This window comes from Triturus cristatus, chromosome 3_1 (genome assembly GCF_964204655.1).
Source record: "Triturus cristatus chromosome 3_1, aTriCri1.1, whole genome shotgun sequence".
NCBI classification, from domain to species: domain Eukaryota; kingdom Metazoa; phylum Chordata; class Amphibia; order Caudata; family Salamandridae; genus Triturus; species Triturus cristatus.
In genome coordinates, this window is record NC_140583.1 from 608,959,249 (window position 1) to 608,983,950 (window position 24,702).

Sequence of the window (24,702 nt, forward strand, 5' to 3'; positions counted from 1 at the left end):
TCTAGTCTTGGTGTGTCATTATCAGGGCTCCTGTTAAGCTATGCTGGGTTTTTGTATACCAAGATCACTTGCAACAATAGGTTTTCAACGGGGCTGGTGTCGGTTTTGTGTGTTTTTCAAATATCCAGATGTCAGTGGAGGAGCAGCAGCGAGAAGTCATCGTCTCACCCCCGAGCCTGAGTGTTTTTTAAATGGTGGAGCTTTGTGAGGAGATGGTGGGGAGCAAGTGGTGCAGATCTTGCAGTCTTCCTTATGTGAGTGAGAACTATGTCCTGGGGTTTCCCTGTGAGGCTGTTTTACTCTGTGGGGGACGGGAGGTACAATGCATTCACATTGATCGAGAGCCCAAGCAGACCACTATACAGGCTATCAGTTTATGTCCTCCCAAACAACCTATTTGAGTGTGCATTAGAGTCATTGTGGTGGGGTAATTGTTACTAATCGGTTTCTTTTCTGGGTGTCTACCTTTTCACCTCAATTCTGATGAACTCAATACTGTTGATTCTGTCATTTTGTTTCTATAGTTCTATAGAAGCTTGTCCGTTTGTTCTTGTTTCTCGTATTTCTTGGGTCAGAGTCACTCCGAAGAGCCTCTCTGTACACGTCTCCAATCGTAAGTTGTGCTTAAGGAAGTCTCTACTCCCCAAGACTCCTTTTCTTACAACTCCTGTTCTATTCTTGTTCTCCGTGCTTCCCGATCATTCAAACATCTTGCCCGCTAACCATGGAAAGTCACATCTCCACACATTTACTTGAGACAGAGTTCCAGATTCAGAGTCGAGATCTCTAGGTCTGTATTGTGGGCCTTTTCACACCCCACCAATAATTACAGTTCTCGGAGGGTATTGGAGTATGGGAACGCCGAGTCTTGTATTGAATTGTCTGAGTCAGAATCCGTGAGACAGGCGTGTCTCGCCATGACCCTTTAAAGGGTTTCTTTAGACCATCCCCTCTTCCCCAACACCACCCACCAATGGGAAAGGGAAAAGGGGACACTAGCATACCTACTGCCACAGTGCCAAGCTGATGCAGTAAAACATGTCATGCTTTAAAGAAGCATCGACAATGACAATAGGTCTGGCTTATTGATGTGGCATTGTTAGTTTTGTTGAAAACAATGCTGAAAGAAAAGAATCTCGTCTTATATTTTATTTACTCGTATAATGCATTGGAATTTATATATGCATATATACATGTACTTAAAACTTTTGAAATAAATGACATGTAATTGTAAGTTGATCAAAACAAGAGGAAGAAAGTTCAATTGTCTTTTTGGATTATTACTTAGGTGTTTATTTGTTCAGTTTGATTGCGCAAACTGTGCAATTGTATAGTAGTATACAGTTATTAAAGTAGATAGAGGGCAGCAGAGGAGTGTTAGTGTTAAAAGAAATATGTTAAAGATGTTATTTTTGTAGGATTTGTTTTAACCCCTTCAGCGCGGCGCGGATTTCCGCGCCACGCTGAAGGTTCCGTGCGCGGGCGGGGCCATGACGGAACGGTTCCGTCATAAGCACAGCCCAACCGACGTGCATGACGGAACCGTTCCGTCATGCGCGTCGAACGGGTTAAAGTAGCTGTCAAATTTTAAGTGATGAAGTTAGTAGAACTGTAGTTTAATTGATTTAGTGTAAATGTTTTGAGATAGAGCGTGTTTGTAGTGATAATTTTGTATGTTGTTGTATGGTATTGTAAAGTCATCATCATCATTTGATCTTTATTTCGACATTTTTTCAGTCATAAAAGATTACAGTTCAAACGGTTAAAAAAATGTGTAAAACCACAAGAGAGAAAATAAACATTTCATAAAATCAGATTAACACGCAAGGTATGCAATCATGATATACAATCACCCCTGGGTGCCGCTGTGATGAGAGAACATCTCTTGGACCACATAGTTAGCAGGAACTTTGAGAGTGCGAAAACTATGTGCGGTGAAGTGTCAGTTTTAAGAACTCTCATTGCAACAAAACATATATCAAAGCCCATGTTCCTGCACAAGGGTACCAACCAGTACTTTCTGGCTTTTCTGTAGGCAGGGCAAAAAAAGAGCATGTGTAGTTCATCCTCCTTAATCGCACCACATCCAGGGCAAGAGTTGCTCGTTGGTGCAGACCACTTACTTGTGAATGCCCTTAGTGGTAGTGTTGCGAATCTCCATTGGATGTATAACTTCCTAGCTCCAACTGGGTAAATGAAGTTCAAAAACTCCTCGAAAGCATATGAGTGTTTAAGTGTTAAAAAAGTTGTTGTCAGAGGGCCAGCTTTGGAGTCATGCAACCATATGTTTTGTTTGCAGTCCATGAAGGACTTCGCAAGCGTTTTGCATGAAACCCCCCTGCATGCCTGTTCTGGCTCATACCAGAGGTCCGATAGTCCCATTTTCCCCAGTTCCTTTTTCACAAATGCAAGCCAGGGGATTTTCGCTGCACTACCATGGTTCAGCACATCCTTTAATTCAAGCCTATAATTGGACAGTTCTGGAGTTATCCATAGCCTGCGCCAAAACCTAAGAGGTTTCAGAGCTAGCTCATCCTCGATAAAACTCAGTCCTAAATCCAATCTCAGCGGAAGGAGGGGTGTACTTTGGGGGAGTGCAAGTAGTTGCCTCATAAACTTGTTCTCTACATTAAGAATTTTGGGCCTACAGGTGTACCCCCAGAGTTCCCCACAATAAAGAGCCGATGCCCTCGCCTTCACTTTGTAAATCTCCAGTGCGTGGCTCACTGGCTTGATTGTAGATGTATTAGACATTTTGAGGATACCGCCCACTAATTGGGAGAGTTTAAGTTGTGATTTCGCCTGTTGGGGGCTCCAGGAAAGATTTTCGTTGATCGTTACCCCTAGATATTGAAAAGTCTGTACCCTCTCCAGTCTAACCGAACCCAGAATTGGTGTTGGGCGGGTCGATGCCGGGGGGCTGAAAATCATAAATTTAGTCTTATCAGCATTGATTTCCAGTCCGCGGCATCGGCAAAAGTCTGTAAAGCCGTCCAACACTCGTTGGATCCCCATAGGGGACTTGGAGAGCAGGAGGGTGTCGTCGGCAAACATTATCGCCGGCACTCTCCTGCCTGCCAATCTGGGTGCATCGGTATTGGGAACCGCGTCCAGATGCGATATAACGCCATTCACATAGAGGCAGAACAGGGTTGGTGCCAAAACGCACCCCTGCCTGACCCCCCTGCAAACTGGAAACCGGGACGACAGCACCCCCTCCCTCCCACATCTGACCTGTGCATAGTTTTGTGCATGTAGCCTAATCAGCACCGTCAGTATTGCGTTTGGAACTCCCATTTCCAAAAGCACCGCCCACAGTTTGGCCCTGGGTACTAAATTGAACGCGGACCGGAGGTCCACAAAGACCATGTAGAGGCTGCCACCCTCTAGAGTTACCGTCTTCCAGAATAACATCATAAGACGGAAAATCTGTTCCATGGTCGATGTGTTCCTCCTAAATCCGGCCTGATAAGGACTGAGGATATCATACTCCTCGATCCACTCCTGTAAGCGGTCCAGGATTAGACAGGAGAAGATTTTTTGGGGAACGTCAATGAGGCTAATAGGCCTGTAGTTGGCTGGAAGCAGAGGAGAGCCCTTCTTGAAGATTGGGACAATCTCTGCTCCCAGCCAAGTACCAGGTACCTTCATACCTCGCAGAATTGCGTTGAAAAGGGCACATAGGTAAGGGGCCCAGATCGCCGGTTGACCCCTAAATAAATCACCGGGGAGTCTATCTAAGCCAGGAGCCTTACCCATGGCCAACTTCCCTATGGCAGTGTAGACCTCCTCCACTGTACACTCATGATCATCTTGTACCCCCAAGCTAGGTGTGTGTGCCAGTGGACTTTCTAGACCTGTGACTGCTGCATATAAGGTCTTGAAATGGAGCTCCCAGACCCCCGCCTCAATATTGGGTTCTATTGCAGATCTAGGCTCTCCTGACCCCGTGCTAACTATTGCCCAAAATCTGCGTGCATCTCTCATGTCCAATGAGGAGGAAAGGTTGGACCATTTCTCCATATCCCACTCCTCCCTAGCGAGGTTCATTGTTTCTTTGTTTTGTGATCTTAGGGTGCAAATTTTTGGTTTGTCTCTCCCATCTTTAAGGGCCACAATAAGCTCTGATTTTGCCTTCCTGCATGAGGCATTATACCATGTGGATACAGGCACCCTGCGCCTCCTGTTAAACCCAGGGGGGTTAAAAAATTCCGCTAAACAGGCTACTAAGTCCTGATGCACGCACTGTATGTTATCATTAAAGTCTAGTGCCAGAGGCTGAGAGATCAGAGAGCCCACCTTCGTAAAATAGGGTAAAATTGCGCTATATAATTTAGGCAGTGCGTCTCGTAATACCACCAGTCTCTCCAACTTGACTCTGCGTCTATTATTCGTTATGGTCAGCCCTTCAACCACGTCTGGGCCAGATTCCTTTTCATTTGCTCTAGGCCGTGGGCACTCTATCCTCAGGCTTAGTGCGTTATGGTCGCTGTCCACCCTAGGCATTACCTCGAAGTCAACAACCTTCGACCATAAGCATGTCTCCACCATAATATAGTCTAGTCTTGATTCGTGACCCCTCTTATTGAAGGTACACCTTGACGGGGTATCAGATGGCGTCCGACCATTACAGGCCCTGATAGAGTTGTTCAGAGTTAGGGTCGTGATCTGGATGGCCAGTGGGGACCAGGACTTCGGATATGGGGACTGGCATGGCGGGATTCCCCAGTGTTCGTCCTCGCCCGTCAGAACTCCCTCATTTAAGCCACGAAGTGGCTCATAGTGACAGTTTAGGTCCCCTGCGACCAAATAACGTATATCCCTGCTAAGGGAACCGAGGAAGGATGACAACTCTTCAATTGTTTTGGACTCATTTGACACGCTTGTCGGTCGTGAATAAACATTCACGATGGCAAGTTTGTAGGGGGTTGGCCAGGACAAGAGAACGCACTGAATGTCATCGGAGTAAGTCGGGATGATCTCACCCGAGCAGCCCAGATGTAGCCCAACCCAGATTGTAAGGCCCCCTGATGGGCGTCCCTTTCCTCCCCACCGTGCGGCGATATTAAATGCCGCAAAGCCCACTCTATGTTGGTCCTCCCTGGCCCAAGTTTCTTGGAATACACATATATCGCTATTGTCCACAAAAGTACCCCACTCCGGACAAGCTAATTTATTTGGTAAGCCTGCCACGTTCCAAGACAATATAGACATGCATTTTGTGTTCCCCACACTAGGACAAGTACTGTCGGGCAAGATATCGTCTCTCCCTAGGGGATTATCATGACTGGTGGTAGCTAAGGATGATACTGGTAGGTGATCATCAACTACCCTGCCCAATGCAGACTTAACACCACTCCTAATACTACCAATTAAGGGGTTCTGAACTCCTGTCGGCTCGCATACCTGGTCTCTCTCCACCACAACCGGGCCATCCCCGGCAGCCTCATCATGAGTCAGAACCTCATCCTGCATATCCTGCCCAGCCAAAGTCAGTCAGTCGACCTGGTCCAGGACGCTGAACCTATTGTAACATGGGATCTGATTCTGGGCAGATGGGTGGTGGCCTTGCCTGTTCACCCCTCCCCTCCCCACTCGACAGTGTGATGCGAGCGACCAGGCTTCGTCTGGGTCTCTCAGTTGATTACTAGGATAGAAATAGGAAAGAGGCCTAACTTCAATTTTTGTGCCTGTGCTAACTAAGCTCCATTTGCATATGTGGTCTACGATATTTTGGTCCCTAAAATTGACCAGAACACAATCGCCAGTTAAAGTTTTGGGTTTGCGCCCTACCCATCCCACCCTTCGGACCATAGATATTTCAGTAGTCATGTGTGGGGGAAGGGGTCTATGTACGTTAAGCCAATGTATGGGTTTGTTTTTCAAGGAAATGTAAGATTCAACATTCGGCATACTAATTTCTGGGACCCCTGTTAGAACAATTAGATAGGGACTCACTTCTGGTGGCAGTTCCACTGTGGGCTCAATTCGAGGTCTCTTACTTATACCTGTATCTATACCTGTAACTACAGTGGCCCGCCCTTCGTGTGAGGTAGTACTGAACTGTGACCCTCCTACACTGCCGGACACTGTATGCTGGGCAGCCCTGGGTCCCACTCCCAGTTTATAAGATGATGCGTTTGCTCCCCCCGTGGAAGCAATATGATTAGCAACAGCTTGTTGTGTCACAGAGGTGGGAGGATTGTCGTGCGTCACAGCCCCCCCAACTAGGATCGACAAATTCGCTTTGCCCTGAGCCAATGCATTATTAGCCAGATTATTTAGGGTACCCACTATTACTTGTTCAAAGTTAGATAGTTGGCTTTCAATGTTGGCAAGTCTCTCTTCTAGTGGACGTAGTGTGGCAATCAGGAGTGCAGTGATTTTCATGCATAAGGAGTCCTTCCATGTCGGTGGTTCTTCCCTGGATAGACCTGCACCTGACAGAGTATCACCTCCAGAGTTTCCCAAATGCAGGGTTGATTCCGATGCAACAACTGTCATTTGTGCCTCAGCATCCTTTGGGCTTAGGCTTGTGCTTGGGCTTGATGAAATTAGGTTTTTGCTGTGGCCTTTGGCTGTTTTAGCTGCCCTAGCTCCCGCCTTATTTGCAGTTATCTGTCTCTTCTTAGGAATAGTACCCGTACGATTACCCTGATGCTTGCGGGTATTAGGTCTTTCTGGGGTTTTAATCGAGGTGGGGGCATCCAATTGCACTGAAAAGTCCTGCTGGATCGAGTGAGTAGGGGGGGTAGTTTCGGCCGGTCCCTGAGTAGGTGATAGAATTTGGACGGTCAATAGGGCGTTGTCAATATTCACATCCCTTGCAAGCTCGGGTGTGCGAGCGTTCGCAAAATGCCCCAATGAGGATCTTTTGGCCATAGCAAGATCCTGTGACACCCTACGTTCCATTAGCACAATACCCTGGTCAATCACTGAATTGGCTCTCAAGATAAAATTGTCCAAAGTTCCTGTGAGTTTGTTGTTGTGGGCTCTGCTTCTAGACTCCCGTGCGGCCATATTACAAACGTACTTTAAAAAAAAATAATATATATATATATATATAAACTGTTTCCTCCACCAGAGGTACTTACTGGTAGCTACAGCTGGTTCCAGGGATGGCGAAAGAAGGGTGGCCCAGTCCAGTCCAGTCCGGTCTCCACCGGGCTACAACTTTACCGCACGTCCGGGTGGTGGGCGAGAAGAGGACACAACGTCGCCGCGCGGGCTGCTGGTACTCACAGTCCTCACAGTCCTCGCAGTCCTCGCAGTCCTCGCAGTCCCGCAGTCCTCGCAGTCCCGCCGGTGTCTCAATACCAGTGCTTTGCTTTGCCCCAGAAAATCCTCCTGCCTCCTTAGCCCGCAAGTCTCCTCCTTGCCTTGCCTTGCCTCGCCTTGCCTCCGAGCGGAGCAGTAGTTCTGCACTTCGGGAATCACTCGCGGCCCCTGCCGCGTTCGAGGCTCACTTGCGGCCCCTGCCGCATTCGGGAATCATGCTCACTCGCGGCCCCTGCTGTGAACCCACACCAGTAAATTATGTCCCATTCAACCTTCTATGACAACAACCGGAAGCACAACACCCCGTAAAAACAGAGTTCAATAATATTCAGCATTCAGACATTACAATAGACTATTTCAAACTTAATAGGGATGTCATCAGTAACTTCTTCAATGTTGTCAAGTTTACCATAAATAGAACTTGCCTTTTTTTCACAAAACCATCACCTCAAGGCAGGCATAAGACATACACACTGTAGAAGCGGAAGTATGTCAGGTATGGTTGAATGTGTATCGTAGGCAGGGTAAGTGGGTAAGTAGGTAGGGTGGGTAAGGTATGATATGTTTAGTAGTATGGTAGGTATGATAGGTAAGTTAAAATAGGTATGGTAAGTTAGGTAAAATAGGTGTGGTAGTGGAGGCATATTAGGTGTATCTGTTTGGTTTATTACAAAATTCATACCATCCAGAGTTCACATATGTCTCCTGATACAAACAGTACCACACTTTTGTGATTGGGCCTAGTGCCTGTGCCGCAAAACAACCCAAAATGAGACACTGAGGCATCCATTTTGACAAACCGAAACCAATCTTTTCTTTGCAATGTGGACAGCTGCCGAATTTGAGCCCTGGTTTAGACGCCACCCTGAGAAACGTTGTTCTGGTTGCTGGCTGCCCCAGTGCTTGACCAGTGCAGCCATTAAGTAAGGCGAGGGCTGGCTCACATGTAAAAACTGTGCTCAAAAGAAAATGTGCGCTTGCTTGCCATGGGGATGGGGATACTTTAGTCCTAAGGAGGGAAGAAAGATTGTTGTACCTCTTTTGGGTGGGGGAGGGGATGGAGGTAGAGTGGAGGGTGAGAGTGGAGATGTGTGTGATGGCAAGGGTCAGGTGCGCACAGTGGCAGTTAGCTTCCAGCGGCTGGTTGGGCTCATGGCCGGGCCTCACTCAAGGCCCTGTGGCTAACCCCACAGTTAGCTGAGTGTAGGGGCCACACAGCAGGGGTTGGCTGTCCACATCAAGTTGACCGCACAGCAGTGGAGTAGCTAGACCTACTGCCACCTGGGGCAGACGACGGGGGGATGGCGGTAGTTGACAGACATGACTTGCTAACCTCCGCCGACCCCAAAAACAGTGCCGCCCGGGGCGGACTGCCTCACCCCAACCTCCTAGCTACTTCACTGCCGCACAGCCTGGTCAAAGGCAAGACCCTGCAGTCAACCCCAACTGCTTGGAAATTAAGTTCCTCACAAAAAACACTTACATTTAAAGGCAAAAAGCACAGTTAAATCAAGAGTTAATGGTTCTGGCTCAAATGGCAAAACTGCTGAAAGTCATCATTTATGGTTGTTAACGCACACTACATACGCCATAAGCAGGCCCCCAACATAATCAAAACACCAATTTGCCAATAGTAGAGGAACAAATAAGAGCTATCAAGAGAACAACATGGTGTGCGGAGCCCAGTTTCTTTTTACCCTTACCAGCTATAAAACCAGATTTGGAGGTGGTGTCTCAAAGTGACTGGAAAGTACTTTATGTGGACTACTCTGGAGTTACACAGCCAAACCCTGGACACTGTTAGTAACCAGGTAATAAGCTCATTGTGGCTCCTAGGAGTGACAGAAACGTAACCCCTTGAAGCATTACCAAACCAGTAGATGTATTATGAAAAGTAAAAAAGGAAATTCAGAGGCCCGACCAATATGTAATAACCAGGGACTACTATATGGAGACCACCAGGAATGATATAAGGCAAAGGACTTGAATTACTGTTAAGCAACATGAGACTGAACTATATGGAGCCCACCCAAAAGCAACTGAACCCATCTACAGGAAGTTCTGCCAAGCAGCCACTCAATGTACAATATGGAGTCACGCTGGAATGATAAAGGTCTAAATGCAGCAGGCGCTGTTAAATATCAAGAGAGTTCAACATAGAGTTCACCCAGGAGCAACAGAACCCATCACCTTCAAGCACTATTACAACCACAATTGATATACTACACAGAGACACCAGGTGCAAGAGACACCAGGTGCAAGAGACACAGTCTCAGGAGGCACTGTTAATAACCAGGCAACTGCCATATGGAGTCCAACCAAAAGTGATAGAAGCCAAGCCCCTGGAAGCAATGTTAAGCAATCAGTGGACGTACTTTAAGGAGGCACTAATGAGAGGCACAGGCCCACCCCATGCAACTATCTAATATGCAGGGGGGTTTTATATGAAGTCCACCTAAGAGACTCGGAAGCCCATTCCTGGAAGCAAGATTAAGCAGCCCGCACCTGCAGTCTCCTATTATTTAAGAATTGAGTAATTTATGGGGTCTACCAAGAAACCTCAAACGTCCAACCCATGTTAGAATTCTTAAGCGGCCAATGAGAATATCGTATGAAGGAACCCAGGAGGGACTGCGCCACAGCCCCTGAATGCACTGCACTGTTAATGAATCAGTGAATACACCATGGAGTCCATCCAGGAGCAATAGAAACCCTAGCCCTGGAAGAATGGTTAAGTGTCTTGCTAACAGTATATGTAGTGTATCCTAGAGAGGTGGAAGTAGGGATTAGTCACAAGTGAGTATACTATTTGCAGTCGCCCAAGAGAAGCCCAAGCCTGCAAAGCACTATCAAGCCACCAGTAAATACTGTGAGTTCTCTAAAGGAGAGAACCGAGCAGGAGGCACAATCACTGAAAGTGCAGATAATCTGCCACCAGTCTAAATGAGTACAGTACATAGGTGTGAGTCCATATAGTACCAATAACGGTGCAGCCCACAGGGGAGAATATACACACAGGATATGGGTTTAGGAGTCCGCCTGGGAGTGGCAGTCAGGCAGTCCACAAGAGTAGGTGTTACCAAGGGATGGTAGTCAGCAGCAATCGGAGAATCTCCGAGAGGCAGTAAGATGTGGGCTCTCAAAAACGGCCCCTGTGCAAGAAGGGAAAACCTAGAATACCTTTCGAAATAAATTTCGTGTTCTGTAAACACTATGGTGAATTTCAGATGCTGTGTCAATTCTCACAACTGTAAGGCGGTAAGTGATTGCTGATCTTGAAAGATGCTCATCCTCCATCAAACAGGATTTCCACACCCATTTTCATTGCTTGCCACTCCTCGCTGAAGCATCCAATGGTCCTGTTTGATGTATATTTGAGGGGCCAGACAGTGGTCCTGGAGCCTGCCATCTTGATTTCAGATACATTGTGAACACTGCGTGGGGTCACCATTGGGTTACATGCCACTGAGTGTCCTTTAACTATGACTCCTCTCTGCCCTAGACTTTGCCTTGATACTCTCTCAGTAAATGTTCCACTCCACTTGCTGGTGGTCATTCTGTTGACTACATGTGCACGCTTGCTGCCGCCGTTTTGTTTTCTGTATGTCTTAGCTCCCATGACCAGGCATCCAGAACCCAAATCACTTTCATTTGTTGTCTTCAGTCTACTCCAGGCGGCTCCAGCCCTGTTGGGCATTGCTGAGTGACATTTTCCATTTGATTTTCCAATGTAATACAGACTCTTATTATAACTCGAGCAGGATCCCATACTGGTATAACTTCCCTTGGGTACCGCCTGGTGGAGGCCTGTTATGATGTAATAACATCTGTGGAGGTCGGTGCAGATCCCAAGTATGTTTCTGCGGATCTGTCTCAGTCCACAGCACAAACAGTTCCCCTGCCAAGGACTCAAGGCTCAGATGCTGTGCTAGGAGGCACTTTAGACAGGGAATGGAGAGTGCCGGAATAAATGTGACAACAAGCAATGCTCAAACTTCGAAGCAGGGTTTGCAAATGTGTCTGGTTCTAAAAAAGGACAAAAAGCCCTTTGCAGCTCACAATGTCTAGTCCGTGTGTTCCAAGGCACAGAAGATGGTTGGAGCCCTGGCTATCACCAAGGCTGCATTTTCAATTATGCCATTAAAATATATGCTGAATTTGGTTTTCTAATTCACAAAGCGCTTTCACTTCAGCTCATTACTTTCTGAAGAAAGTCATGTTTTTGAACCTCTAATTCATAAATGTGTGCAATGTACAGAAGGCTTGTCGAAACAGCATGCAGTGGTGCCTGTTTGTATTCCTGTGAAGAAGTAAGATGTGGTCACCCCATTGCATTCTGGTAAATGCAGTGCACTTACTTCCAATTTGCTGAACTTTTTCACCAAAGTTAGTGCAGGTTGTGCTGTTTTCTCTAGACACTATTTCTCAGTTTAGCCCTTCATCAGTAGAGAGTAGAAAGCAGAGAGAAAAGTAATATGGGGGTGCTGAAATGCTGCCCACTACTCAGGCACACAGGTGCATCCCAGGTGAGCTTGTTGGGTGGAAAGAGCCTTTTAAACACACGGGGGAGGGAGCACCCAGCCTCTCATCTCAGCACAGTTCACCCCATTGAATTCTGTTAAATGCAGTATACTTATTTCAAAGTTGCTGTCGTTTTTCACCAAAGTTGGTGCAGGCAGTGTTTAGTCCTTTCATCAGCAGAGAGCAAAAGTAGTGGAGAGCAGAAAAAAGTCACCAGGGGTTGCTGAAATGCTTCACAAGTCTTCACGGGTCACAGTGCCACTCCACAGGCACACAGGTGCCTCCCAGGTGAGCTTGGCTGTGCTGGGATGAGAGGCAGTGTGCTCCCCCCTTGTGTTTAAAAGACTACCTTGAGCCAAAGATCTGACAAGCTCACCTGGGATGCACCTGTGTGCCCGTGGTGCAGTACTGAGACCTGTGAAGACTTGGGCAGCATTTCAGCAAGCCCAGGTGACTTTTCTCTGCTCTCTACTACTTCTGCTCTCTACTTATGAAGGGCTAAACCCAGACACACGTCTAGAGATAACAGCACTACCTGCACCAACTTTGGAGAAAAACGATAGCAACTTTGAAGTAAGCGTACTGCATTTACCAGAATGTAAGGGGGTAAACTGTGCTGGGATGAGAGGCAGTGTGCTCCCTCCCCCCAAGTATTTATACCACACCACTTTAAAGGTTCATTAACTGTCATTGCTAGCACATGGGCCTGATGCATGGGCACTGCCAATATGGATGTGGGCAGCTCAAGAAGTGGTGGTGGCATCCCCAATCTAGAACATTTTTTGCCCAGACACCTATTTGTTGTCAAATTAAGCACTGGTTGGTTCCAAAACAAAAGGGCTCTTCTTATGCACCTTTCTCATTGTGCCTTTATGCAGTTTCTAACCTTTCTTCACCTCATGCCAATTTTTCACCACCAGTTCCTTGATTTTACTGCCCTTCTGTACTGAAACAGATGCCTTTGCAAAGATGGGAGCACTCCAAAATCAGTGAGGATGAAGGTAAACTATATTATCAATGTCCATTTCCATCTTGATTTCCATACCATTAATAAAAGATTTCAAATTGGAATGTTCCAGATTTTCACCCCAGACAGCACAGCAGGTTTGTCTGTGCCGACAGCTTGTGGAGAGTCCATGGGTGTGAGGTTCGAGCTCCGTAGCTTCTGTTCTGAAACAGCTGACAAAAACAAATGGGTTATTTTTACAGCCCGACAATGGGTGTGCACGACCTACAGGGAGCACATTGCAATTCACGTTAAGTTGCATGCCACCTGAATTTACCACACTCGTGGTATGGATGATGAGAGATGATCATGTCGAGGGATAGGCACTCAGGGCCAGATGTACAAAAAGAAGGAATAGCAATTTCCAAATCACGACTTTATCCGAATCACTATTTGGAAATCGCTACTCCTTTTGTATGAATCTTTTTGTTTCATACTTTTTTTTTTATTTCTTTTTATTATTTTAATTCAAACAAGAGCATCATTAGCATCTTCACAAATTGTACACAGTATATTGGCGGCTCATCTGCATCTACAATTTATATTAACCATCCTATGCATGCGCTTCATCCAGGCATAGCAATGTGGTAGTGGAACATCAAAGGCCAGGAGGGCACGTCCTATTTAATTGGCTAACCATTGTGCATACAGCATAAGAATATCAGACTGCCATTGTCCCCTTGTACTCTATTATTCACACATTTGGTTTGATGTGGAGGGAGCAGCGGCTGACATCTTTGGCGGGAGGGGCCGGGGGGAGGCGGAGTATCAACGTCAGCAGACAGCTGACTCAGAGGCCATAACTTCGAGCCTCCCACTTCGCTCAGAGGATGCGTGACTGCAGGTGCGGCGCGCTAGCTGTGGCGATTTTGTGTTAATTCATTTTTAAATAGCGCTTTGCTTTTAAACTCCTAGCACTCTTCTCTACCTGTCTCTCCTTGCCGCCTGTTCCCCGTTCCACCACGGGCTCGCCCGATTGATGTGGAGGGAGCAGCGGCTGACATCTTTGGCGGGAGGGGCCGGGGGAGGCGGAGCATCATCGTCAGCAGACAGCTGACTCAGAAGCCATAACCACATGCCTCCCACTCCGCGCAGCAGACGCGTGCCAAAGTCACGTCAAAGGCAAGCCCGTCTGCGCCCGTCCGCGTCCGTTTGGGCCCAAGGGCCATGACCCCTGCCCCTTTGCCGAAAATGATACAAAAATACTCTCCCAGCCTCCTACATGAGCTTCGCAAAAGCCCAGAAGCTGATTGTATCTATTTCAAATTTGACTGCCCCATTTTTTCTTGTCCTGGCTGTGACTTCACCTGCTCTCCCTTGCACAAGAAACAGCAATTACAGAACCTTCCAGCTTGATTCCTGCAAACGACTTACAGCTGGGTGCAGCACTAAAAAAGGCCAAACTAAAGAATGTAACTTTTTAAACCTAAACTGCAGATCCCTTGCCAAGCAAAAGGAGGCTATTTTTGATCTCCTTCACAACTCATGACCCCAGCCAGATGCAATTTTCCTCACGGAAACATGGCTACACGATAGCTCTAGCCCTGACATTGCAGCAGTCCTGCCTCCTTTAAAGCTAAACGGTGGCAAGACGGAAGTTTTGATCATGGGGAAAGATAAAAATCTTTGGGGCCTACACCACTGGCCCCCTGAAATGGGTGCACTCCCCAAACCAGTACAAACCGCTCGCAATTTGGGCATAGTGATTGACGATCAGCTGACCATGAAACAGCAAGTAGCCAAGACCACGTCCACGTGCTTCACTATTCTCAAATGGCTCCGCAAGATATTATGGATGCTGCCTGAATCCATCCAAAAAACAGTCATCCAGGCCCTAGTCACATCTAGGCTTGATTACGGCAACATCCTCTATCTAGGAGCCAATATGGAATTAATACACAAGCTGCAGGTGGTACAGAATTACGCAGCACGGCTACTCTGCCAGATACCTAAAACATCCTCCGTTGCAGGCACTTTGCGTGATCTCCATTGGCTCCGGATTGAGAAACGTACACAATTCAAGGCCTTGTGTTACATGCACAAGATCAAGCTGGGCACAGCACCACATTACCTTTGCTCCCTAGCCCAGCTTTATCTCCCGACCCGCCATCTTCGCTCCGCATCCCAAGGCAACTTCACAGTTCCCAGATTCAAGCTTTCTCGCATGGGCGGACGCTCTTTCTCGTACGTGGCTCCTGTGCTATGGAATTCACTACCTGCCCCACTCCGCCACGAAATCTGCCATAAAAGCTTCCGTAAGACTCTGAAGACCTGGTTTTTCAGCCAGTAAAACAGCCCTTCTGCCCTATCTGCATACCGTCCGTGCGCCAGAAAACCTCCGGGTAGCTGTGCGCCTTATAAATTTAATAATAATAATGTCAATATTGGGCAACAGAATAATTATAAGCATAGCGGCATTTCTAATATGTAATATGAGTAAGCCTCCCTCCCATCCGCCGTGTTCCTACTCCATCAGTGTGTGATCCCTACTACGTCAGGCTCCGAGGCCTGCTGCGGATGTTCGATCAAGTAGCAGGTCAAAGATGCCCAAATGACCCGTGGCCTAGAGGCACTGGGCAATAGCTCTGCATACGCAGCAAGCTGCTCCTGACATGTCACTAGATCAGCAATCCAATCCTTAAATTTTGGGTCTCGTCCCCTGCCCCAGCGACAGACAACCCTTCTCTTAGCCATTAATAGCACTAGGGCAACATATTTCCGGTGTGTCGCCTGTATCGATTTGATATAACCGAGCAATGCCATCAACGGCGTGGGTTCTATCTGCGTATTCGTCATACGTGTCAAAGCCCTAAAGACCTGCGTCCAGTAGTCATTCACCCCAGGGCACTCCCAAGCCAGATGTAAAAAATCCGCTCCAGGAGCTCGACATCTGGAACATCTGTCCGTATCTCTCAGCTGGTATCTATACATCCTAGCCGGCGTATAGTATAATCTATGCAGGTACTTATAATGTATCATGCGAAGTCTGCTGCTGGCCGACACTCTCCCAGTCTTCAGGCAACAATATTACCACTGATTGTCCGTCAGAACAAAGCCAAGTTCCTTCCCCCATCGTGCGCGGGAGGGCGTGTCCAGTGTCTCCCTCTGTGTGTGCACTGACCTATAAATTAAGGAGACAAGCCGTTTAGCTGTCTTACATTTAAGCATCACTTGCAATGGGGCTAACTCCTGTGGCTCATCTGGGAAGTTTGGGGTAAGAGTCCGGATCCCCTGTCTAAGTCGGACATACGAAAAAAATTCGAGTGGGGTTTGCTGTAGACCTTGTAACATTTGTCCTGCAGAGCGGAATTTCCCTTCATGATATAAGTCCCCCCATGTCTGAATGTGCGTTCGTTCCCTGAATTTGTGAAACAGTGTCTCCTGCAGCAGAAGCATTTTTGGGTGATATGTAAGAGGTAAGGAGGAAGCATACAGCATGGGAGCGTTTAACATGCGTCCAATTCGTTACCAAGCTGTGATCGTACATGTTATGGTGGTTGGCCTCTTGTCCCTAGGTGCAGTTGGATCATATAGCACTCCATCAATTGGTATCGGGTGTGCAAGCCAATGCTCCGACGCTACCTGCGGCATATACCTGGGCTGTGCCACCCAGTACCAGGCATAATGGGCCTGCGCGCTGATGTAGTATAATTCGAAGTTGGGTACACCAAACCTGCCTTGCAAGTATGGTCTAATGAGCGTATTCCATTGCAACCTCGGCTGCCGACCTCCCCAGACCAGCTGCGTCAGCTCAGACCTGAACATCACAAATAAATGCCTCCCCGGATAAAACGGAATGTTTAAAAATAAGTAATTGTGAAAGGATCACCATTTTAATCAAGGAGACCCGGCCTGCAATGGACAAGGGGAGAGCAATCCAGCGGGTAACACATTCCGCTATGCGTGTCATTGCATTGCCATAGTTCAAACGCATAAGTTCATCCCTGTCCCTCGTCACCCTTATTCCCAAATATCGCAGCTCCTCATCCCACCACTCTAGGGGGTAATCCAATGGAAATCTATGCGTTGCCGTCGTCAATGGGAATATACCAGATTTCCCCCAATTAATTTGCACCCCCGACAGTTTCCCAAAGACTATAAACTCTCCAAGGATTGGGTTCAAGTTGTCTTGTGGGTTCCGAATATATAGAGTGATATCATCCGCGTAAAGGGATATAAGTATCTGTCGCAGATTGCACCGCAGGGCCCTGTCTTTATGATGTTGCCGCAGTTTCGCTGCCAACGTTTCCACTGCTATGGCAAAGAGCAGGGGGGAAGTGGGCACCCCTGGCGGGTACCCCTTGTGATGGAAAATGGTTGAGATGTATGACCATTAATGAGTAGCTTGGCTAGGGGCAAGTGGTATAAGAGCCTAATCCATGATAGAAAGAGGGGTGGGAATCCCATATGCAGCATCACTGCAAAAATGTAGTCCCACTCTATCGAATCGAACGCCTTAGTGGCGTCTAAAAAAAACTGCTGCTAGGGGCAGATCAGGCGAGACAGTGTTGAGAATCGTAAAAAGTGTCCGCAAGTTATGGGAGGTGGCCCTTCCAGGCACGAAGCCCGACTGATCCGGGAGTATCAAATTTTCCAACAAGAGACTCAAGCGAGTGGCGACTAATTTGGCCAGTATTTTGGCATCACAGTTTAGCAGGGAGAGTGGCCTATAGGAATTACATTGCTGGGGCGGCTTCCGTGGCTTCAGCAACGAGATTATAAGAGCTTCCCTCATGGAAGCGGGAAGGCAACCTACCTCCAGCGATTCTTCATATACTTCTCGCAAGATGGGGGCCATAAGATCAATATATGTTTAGTAGAATTCTATGGGGAGGCTTTCCCTGATTGCATACTCATAATGGCCTCCCGAACCTCATATAATTCAAATGGAGCGCATAGAAACGCACGTTGTACATCGCTTAGCCAGCCCAGTGCCACATCTCCCAAAAAACCCTCTAGGTCCATATCATCCCTTCTATTGGTAGTGTACAAGTGACTGTAATGTCGCGTAAATGCACTGAGAATATTAGCTGTGTCCCGATAGACTGCCCCTTCCAGCTCTTCAATTTCCAATATATAATTCGTGTAGCGAGGTTTCCTAACCGTATATGCCAACGCCTTCCCCGGCCTCTCCCCCTCTCCATAACAGCGGGCCCTCCAGTATTTGCCCCAAAAGCGCGTCTCCCTCCCAGCTGTAGCCATATACTCCGTGAGCGCTTCCCTGAACTTCACCTGGGCTGTGGTGGTAGGTTTTAGAGCCAAATCCGCCTCCAACAGTTTCAGCTCTCCCTCCAGTTTACGCAGTGAATTAGTTATATCTTTGAGCACCCCAAACCCCTTAGACATGCAGAACCCCCGAATTGTTACCTTGAATGCTTCCCAGATGATTTCCACACTGTCCACTGAGCCTTTGTTGCGGTTGAAGAAATCCCGCACTTCCTCCCGCAGCTATTCTTGAAAGACCTCATCTAACAACATGGCAGCCTGCAACCGCCAACTGCCACGCGGTATGCTAAGGTCCGATGAGGACAATGTGAGTTGTACCGGGGCATGATCAGAGTACGTTCTGGCTAGGTGTTGCACCTGGGAAATTGCGGGACCCAGTCCCCTGGAAACCAACCAGTAATCTAGCCTTGCCCAAAAAGCTGCCTGTGCTGTGTAATGTGTGCCCTCTTGTGAGTGCGGGTGTGCGTGTCTCCAAGCGTCAATCAAGTGATAGGTGGTGATGGTGTCCCTGAGAGTCACACACGCTTTGGTGTAATGATGCGGGGCAGGATGTGACCTATCGCGACTTGGGTTATATGTAACGTTAAAGTCTCCGCCCCAAATGATATGATGGGAGCCCACCTCAAATATCTTGGCCCACAGTGTGGAGAAGAATGTCGGGTCGTCGACATTAGGCCCATAACAACAGGCCAGCGTAACAGAAACAGATCCCAACCGCCCCCACGCCAGGCAATAACGACGCTGTAAATCCCCTTCTGAGCCCGCGAGGTGGAAGGGCACTTGCTTCTTAATAAGTATCGCCGTCCCCCTTGCATAAGAGGAATAAGAGGAGAAGTCTCTGTGCTCCGCCCATTTGCTCGCAAAACTGCTGGATTTCTGGGGAGTAAAGTGTGTGTTCGGTGTCTATCTAGGTAGGCCAACAGTTGCCGCCTCTTCCGCGCATCCCCCAACCCTCTAACATTCCACGTGACGATATTCAATTTCCCAACATCGAGATAAGCCCTATTACTGACTATCAGCCATGTCCTGGCACATTACCCAATCGCTGCAGTTCAGCCAATGCCATAAATTTACGCCTCTCCTCCTGCACCATGGGCGTAAAGTCCTTGAGAACGTATTCCCGTCGTACGTCAGGGACCGTTTCCCTCTTGCAGCTCGTAAGGCCACGTCACGATCCCTGTAGTTTAATAGCCTCGCTATTATTGGACGCGGAGTGCTGCCAGGCTGCGGACGCGGCCCAAGGGACGTATGGGCGCGTTCCACGATGAATTGGCTGGAGAAGGCTTCCGCACCTACAGAGGATAGTAGCAGTTTCTCTACATATTCCTCCATCTTCCCAACATTGGTGGATTCCGGTATTCCCAGTATGCGAATATTATTGTGCCTACTGAGCGCTTCCAAGTCCTCATTCTTTGCTGCAATGACCCACAGCAAATTATCCATCCGGGCAAGTTGTGTGGTATGTCTGGAAGTTGTGTCCTCTGCATCTGATGTGCGCCTTTCTGTTTCTTTTATTCACTCCTCATGTCCCTCTAGCTAATGGACAATGGCATCCATTCTGGATGACATTTTGTCTACTTTCTCGACAACGGTGGTGAAGCCCTGCCGGACCTCCTGTAGAATACTCTGTACGTCTGCATCTGGTGCCGTGGCACCGCCTTGGGCCTCATTCCACCCATCATGAGTCTGATCCTCTTGCGGGGTCCGAGCACCGCGCCTCACCGCCTCAAAATGCAATTTCGGCTGTCTGGCGTCTGGCTTGCCCATGATGTACCAACAGTCTCCTTGCAGGCCAAAAGTTATGCAATCCCCTCCTCGCCATCAGTCAGGCCTTACCAACTTCACCCAGTCCGTGGAAGCACGGCGCTCCAAGTGGTTTGCTACAGTCCGCACCCCACTACCTCCGTCGCTGATGCAGCGCTTTCCTACAAATCCTCTTTCCAATTTTGCCCTCTTAGGCCAGCTCACTAGTCTAACAGCAGCACACCGCCGCACAGTCCCAACCAGGTCCACTGGTCTTGTAGCGTGTTGTAGTTGGGGATTACAAAAAGCTAATCCAAAGGGAGTGCCGCCTCGAAGCAAAGTGGAGTCACAGTCTTTCAGGCCCTGCCTCAGAGCATGGGGAAATCCTAAAATCTACAGGGAGACATACACAATGAGGACTTTATCCGTCCCGACAGCCAGCAACACTCCACCACATACAGGCGCAAGACAGGCTGTCTCCCCAGCACTCAGGCCGCCGCCAGCAGTGAGGTCCTCTCACCTCTTCAGTGCGAGGTTGCGTATATCCATGCCCAGGGCCCCAGCAGCTGTGCAGGCCCACTACAGCAGCAGCAGAAGGCTCCACAACCTTGATGCGGCAAGGCGTCTCAGCCGCCACCGGAACCCACCGCAGGTCTGCACGCTTAGATCCTGAAGCAGTGGGGGGCGCCTCGCCGTCCCCAACGCCTTTCTCGCCCCTCAGGCACCGCACCAAGTCAACAGCGATGACGAGCCCCTGAGACCGCGAGGCCCGGTCTTCCCGCCGTCAATTACTCCGCCCGCCACTCACCACCTCCTTTGAGTCACCAGTAGCGCCACCAGGACCCAGCTTCAAAGGTAGAGCGGCCTCTGCATTCACGCCGGTAAGCGTCTCCTTCCGCTCCGGTCGCATCAGATGGAGGCCCGGCCCCTGATGACAGAGCCGCGCCACACGGCCCTATCACCTCGTGTGCAGCCGCGGTCTCGAGGAGTTACCCTGGCTGCCTCAGGTCAGCACCGCGCTCCACCGCAGTATCCGTGCCAATCTTCACAGCGGCATAATGGAGGTTCCCGCAGCGCAATTCTCACGAAAGTTGCAGCGAGTCTGCAGACAGGCTGGATTAAACGTTTGATGCAGTTACAAGCTGCCTCTGTCACCATTGAGCAGGATCCTTGAAAGGATAATGTCACTGGGCTGCAGGAGCCTCACTCCAGTGCGGCCTTCTTGCGTGTGCGCCACTTAGCGCACCCTCTTTTTATTTCATACTTGCGATCCTAGTGGGTCGCAAATCAACCTGTCTCAAGATAATTAATGCGGTAGATCACAGTTTGCGATCTATTAGGGTTGCTTGCCATCACATGGATGGTTGCCTGATGAGGTCATCAGACCATCATGTTTGTCATTATCTTTGGATAAAGGATTTTGTTTTGTTGAAATACAACCAGTTTTCCTTAAAGGAATGGGATGTGAGTGAACAATAAAAAATGAAACGTTTTGTTTAACATTTTTTAAGAGTAGGCAATGGTCCATTGGACCACTGCATGTGCTTAAAAAGTTTTTTTCCAACATTCACAAAGGGAAAGGGGTCCCCTGGGGTCCCATGGGGTCCCCTTCCAATTTGTGACTGCCTTACCACCAACTTTAAGTTGATGGTAAAATATAAAGGTTTTGCACCCGAATTCTGGGTGCAAAACCTTGATAAATAACACTGGGAATCGCTACTTGGAAGGGACAACCTACACACGCTACTTCCAAATGGGGAGCAACCTTTACAACGCAACTTTTACAACGCACTACACTTACAACGCATTTTTTACAACGCAAAATCCATTACAACGCATTGCATTACAACGCATGACACTACAACGCATTTTTAAAAACTACCTTTACAACGCATTCCATTACAACGCATACTACCTTTACAACGCATACCATTACAACGCATAATATTACACTACACTATCCAACACTTACCCTACTGTTGCACCCCCTGGAGTTAGAATAGTAATTTTTACCCCTATACTATCCAACACTTACCCTACTGTTGCACCCCCTGGAGTTAGAATAGTAATTTTTACCCCTATACTATCCAACACTTACCCTACTGTTGCACCCCCTGGAGTTAGAATAGTAATTTTTACCCCTATACTATCCAACACTTATTAAGTAATTTTTACCCCTATACTATCTAATACTTACCTTAAATGCAATTTAATATTATGCGTTGTAATGGTATGCGTTGTAAAGGTAGTATGCGTTGTAATGGAATGCGTTGTAAAGGTAGTTTTTAAAAATGCGTTGTAGTGTCATGCGTTGTAATGCAATGCGTTGTAATGGATTTTGCGTTGTAAAAAATGTGTTGTAAGTGCATGCGTTGTAAAAGTGTGCGTTGTAACGACATACATCCCTTCCAAATAGCAAATTCTACACCCAAACTACGATTCTGGAGAATGGCAGTTTGGATGTTTGTACATTTGGAAAAGCATTTTTGGCATCGCAAACTGTCCAATTTTTCAAATTGGGCCATTTACAACAGAAAAAATGCTTCGTACATATGGCCCTCAGTGTTTAGTAAGTGCAGTCGGACCGCTTTTTTTCTAAAATGATTTAGAACCTCAATTCCAGTGTTAGTGACGGAGGAGACAGGAAGCAATATGCTATGTTAGGGAGAGCGTCAAACACCCACTAAGTAAGATGCAGCAGCCTAGGCGTTTGCCCTCTCTACCTTACCCGTGCCATAGCTGGTATGATACCTGTATCATCTAACTTACTGAGTTTGGAGCTACACAAAGCCATGAAAATGAAAAAATCGTAGAAGACAAAAAGTTTCACATTTGCAGTTACTGCACAAGGTCCATCAGCGCCTTGGCTGGAGACAGAATGGTCTATGGGCACAAGGTAAGATCATGTGTCTCTTTTTCTCTTTGTAAGTCTACTCAGGAAGTCTCTGCATCTGGGTTATAGAAACCTGGGACCGTCTATGCTGCACGCTCTGATATGCTCAGTGGATGCCTGGAAAACATTCCTGGCACCTGTACACTGTTTCTCTCTTATGAGTCTGCAATCCTCCAGGGCTTTCTTGAGTAAACGCTTCAACATGTTTACTTTACACCTGTGACTCTTCCAAGGGCTGAGCCATCGGTAACACATTCTTGGAGTCCGCCAGCATTGGTCATTGCCCAAGTGATGATGGAGTCGCGTCACACAACTCACAGGTTGGTTCGTTCTGCTCCAGTCCTTTTCTTTCATCAAAGGTGTGTGGGGTCCTGCTTCCAATATCAGAAGATTACAAAGATTGGCATTTGATTCTGAAATAGCTCCTTGAAATGTCTGCAAAAAATGTACTTCTAGCAAGGAAAGCAGACAAAATGCATAATAGGGGGAGTTCTGGTACAAAACTTAGAGAAAGAGACATCTGGGCACCTATCAGTTGTTACTTCACATTTACTTACAGCAGGAGTCATTACTTCGCAGCTTTGACATTGGTACTACCGTCACATGCCTGTACATCTGCAGCCCTTGACTTCACACGTGAGCCTTCTTATTGAATGTTTGCCAGTGGGTTCCAAGCTCACATTTCACAGAAAAGAGGTCTAACTGTTAAAATATATCCCAAAATTCAGAGTAATGAATGAATTTGAAGGATATTTAGCTAATTTCAATGGATGTGCAATATAGTATTTTGCCTTTCTTTCTAGTGGGCAAAAAGCGAGTTTACAATCGCAGCGCGCTCTCGGAGCATTAATCGGCGCACCTGACAAGCTCATCCTTGCAGGCCCACCCTTTAAGTGGAAGAGCAGGAGTTGGGGGCCCTCAAGCCGTGCATCGTCATTTCCTCAAAACCACTGCCCACCGCCTGATTAATATCTGCTTTTATTTTCAGTATACATTTCAGTAACCAAGCGAATTGCCAATTCAGAAGCCATTGTGAGAATACATCAAATTTTGTAGACGAGATATTTAACCACTAGTCATTACTCAAAACCTAATTTATCTTCAGCCAGATCTACTTTCCAAGCCTTTGAAAAAGCCATTAAAAAGAAAAACTCAAATTGCCCGAACCTGCTTTCATTAAAAAATTCTCAAGGCGGACCGGATCTAGAGAGAAAGAAACAATTGATTCTGAAAAAATTAGGAATGGGAGAATAATCGGAGGGAAGCATCAAATAATTTGATAAGACAATTAATTGAGAGAGTATGAGAAATAGAAACTTGAGGTGGAAGAAATAACAAAGAAAATCGATGACGTAAGCTAGGGAGAAGTGATGAAGAAGAATTATGATAAATCGCGTAGTCGAGGAAATCAAAGCAGGCATTATCAATCGAAAAAACGCAAATACAGATAAGACCAACTAGATTACTAATTGGGAAAGGGGCATGCATTTACACACAAAAAAAAGAAAAAAAGAAAAAAACAGTAAAACAAAAACAAATCTGGAGTAATATCATACAAGAGTCTTGTCCGACCAAGCAACAAAGTCAGATATCCACACTAGGCACCGAAGTGTAGTGACAACAAAATCGAAACAGTAGAAGAAGGGAAAGGATCAGATAGTCAAATTAATTAGTTGTTAACTTTTTATCTTCAAACTGGAACTGGACATTTTAAGCAGCGGACTCTCATTTTTCCCTATGACATTATGGAACATTGTTCATACAAAATGGATCTTTATAAAACGGTAAAAAGACTGAAATTCAAGGCTTACTCACAAGGCAACCCTTCTGACCTATAACCAGCCACTTCACGGTGAGTAAACTGATAGACGTGAAGTTGATTTCCACATTAGAAGATACATGCCCTGGAACCAATACAATGGAACAGACGGAAAGAGACACATAACACCGCAATGGTTGGAAATTGACACCACATTTGCTTTGGCAAGTGAATCAAAACCATAATCTCTTTATGGCTCTGAATATCGAAAATACT

The 24,702-nt window shown here is 47.2% G+C and overlaps 1 protein-coding gene across 2 annotated transcripts in view; it reads right to left on the reverse strand.

Moving 5' to 3' along the window:
- ADAMTS17 (ADAM metallopeptidase with thrombospondin type 1 motif 17) overlaps positions 1 to 24,702 on the reverse strand; it is a 957,220-nt gene that overhangs the window by 908,077 nt on the left and 24,441 nt on the right. The gene's annotated exons all lie outside the window — the stretch shown is intronic.